General features: G+C 55.2%; 1 pseudogene; it reads left to right on the top strand.

Annotated features, from left to right (window-relative positions):
* The first annotated feature begins 357 nt into the window (after positions 1–357).
* Positions 358–1,745, top strand: LOC123787016 (endothelin-converting enzyme 2 pseudogene; annotated as a pseudogene).
* Positions 1,746–2,563: the final 818 nt, after the last annotated feature.

The raw sequence follows: 2,563 nt of genomic DNA, 5'->3' as shown, positions 1-2,563 counted from the left end.
AGAAAATGTGGTCCATATATACAGTGGAATATTACTCAACCATCAGAAAGAATGAATACCCAACATTTGTGGCAACATGGATGGGACTGGAGGACATTATGCTAAGTGAAATAAGTCAAGCAGAGAAAGCCAATTATCATATGGTTTCACTCATTTGTGGGACATAAGGAATAGCAGGGAGGACATTAGGAGAAGGAAGGGAAAGATGAAGGGGGTAATTCAGAGGGGGAGACAAACCATGAAAGACTGTGGAGTCCAGGAAACAAACTGAGGGTTTTAGAGGGGAGGGGTGGGGGACTGGGATAGGCTGGTGATGGGTAGTAAGGAGGGCACGTATTGCCTGGAGCCCTGGGTGTTATACGCAAACAAGGAATATGGAACGCTACATCAAAAGCTAATGATATACTGTATGATGACTTACATATCATAATAAAAAAAATTAAAATCTGATCCAACTATGAGCGTTGCGGAATTGCAGGTCCTGGCACCCTCCATGAACTGGCTGGAGTGTCTTTCCTGCTGTCACCACAGGAGCTGGGGGACTCTGAGCCCATGGTGGTGTATGGGACAGATTTTTGGCAGCAAGTGTCAGAGCTCATCAACCACACAGAGCCCAGCATCCTGAACAATTACCTGGTGCAGAAGATGACCTGGAGCCTGGACCACTGCTGTGAGTCTGCACAAAGAAGCTGCTGGAGGCCCTCCGTGGCACCAAGAAGTCCTGCACTCCAGGGCGGCAGCCTGTGTCTCCAACACGGATGCCGCACTTAGCTTTGCCTTGGGCTCCCGCTTTGTGAGCCGAATTTGACTGGCAAAGCAAGGTAATTGCTAAGGGGATGATCGGTGACCTCTGCACCGCCTTGGGGAGGCCCTGGGGCAGCTCGTTTGGATGGATGAGAAGACCCACCAGGCAGCCAAGGAGAAAGCAGACCCATCTATGATATGATTGGCTTCCTGGACTTCATCCCGGAGCCCAAAGAGCTGGTTGATGTTTATGATGGGCAGGAAGTCTCTGAAGATTTCTTCCAGAATGTGTTGAATTTGCTCAATTTCTGTGCCAAAGTGATGGCTGATCAGCAGCCCAAGCCTCCCATCCAGCACCAGTGGAGCATGAGCCCCAGACAGTGAATGCCTAGCACCTTCCAACCAGAATGAAATCATCTTCCCTGCCAGCATCCTGCCGCCCCCCTTCTACAGCCATAACCACCCCAACGCCCTGAACTTCGGTGGCATCGGCATGGTGATGGACCATGAGTGGACACCTTTGATGACCCAGGGGGTGAATATGACGAGGAAGGGAAGCTGTGGCAGCCTTCCAGAGTCACACGACCTGCATGGAGGAGCCGTCAGTACCACCTGGAGGAGGCTCAGCTCCCCCAGCTGCTGGGGGAGAACATCACCGGCAGCAGGGAGCTCAGGCTGCCTGCGGCACTTGCGGAGCATGGCTGAGCACAGGGAGGAGCAGCGATTGCCCCCGTGGGGCTCGCCCGTCACCAGCTCTTCTTTGTGGGGTTTGGCCAGGTGTGGTGCTCAGTCTGCACACCCGAAAGCTCTCACGAGGGGCTGGTGACCGACCCCTCGTGCTAGGCGCTCTCCCCAAATCCCGTGACTTCCTGCAGCACTTCAGCGGCCCTGTTGGCTCCCCTGTGAACCTAGGACAGCTGTGCGAGGTGTGGCAGACCTGGGGCTGGGGAGGAATGGCTGGCCGTTGCCAGGACCTGGGGCGGCTTGCCCAGCAAGCTTAGCTGTTCCAGGTTTAGAGAAGGCAGATGCCCTCTGGGCAGGGTCCAGCCCCTCCACACCGTTAGTGATGCAAGTCCCAGTCCTCCCTCAAACACCACACTGTGCCTCTGCTTTGGGTGTACCCCTACCTCCAGCAGAGCCCCCACCATTCACGGTCATATCCTTCCAGGTCGCCCTGCCTGCAGGAGGCCTGGGCAGGGGGCACCAGCTCCCACAGGAAGGAGTCTGCCTCCTCTAGTCCTAAGATCATTTGACTGGTGGCTTTGGGGGTTCCTGTCCCTGCCCCACTCTGACCACACAGGGCATGGGTGGTTGCCTCCCCTGCTTCTCCCTGAGGCCCACTCAGTGGACTCAGCCCCTTTCAGCCCCACTCTCAGCAGCTACCCCCACCCCATGCCCCTCACACTGCTGCTCCCAATACCGCTGCCAACCTGCACTGACCAGCTGTGCTCAGCTCTTCGTGGAAGCCCGAGGGCCTCTGCAAGGCCTCCTGCTGCCTCCTAGCGTCCCTGGGCTCAGAGGCGAAGTGTGTGTGGCGTGTATGCACGGGGTGCTGGTTCTTCCTGTCTGGGGGCACAAGTCTTAGGGGCTGGCTGATGCTCCCTGGCCCAAGCAGAAAAGCAGACAGAGCAGGGAGAGGCAAGGATAGAGTTTATTTTTACAGGGAGGAGGGAGGAGAGGGAAGGCTCTTGGTTCCATAGGTCCCTGTGCCAATAAATAGGCACAAATCTGTCAAAAAATAAAAAATAAGATCCAACTATGTGCTGTGTTAAGAGACCCACTGAAGATTTAAAGACACATGTAGACACTCCATGCAAGT

Source organism: Ursus americanus, chromosome 21, assembly GCF_024610735.1.
Source record: "Ursus americanus isolate L20-20 chromosome 21, mUrsAme1.1.p, whole genome shotgun sequence".
NCBI lineage: Eukaryota > Metazoa > Chordata > Mammalia > Carnivora > Ursidae > Ursus > Ursus americanus.
This window is presented reverse-complemented; position numbering and strand designations above follow the sequence as displayed.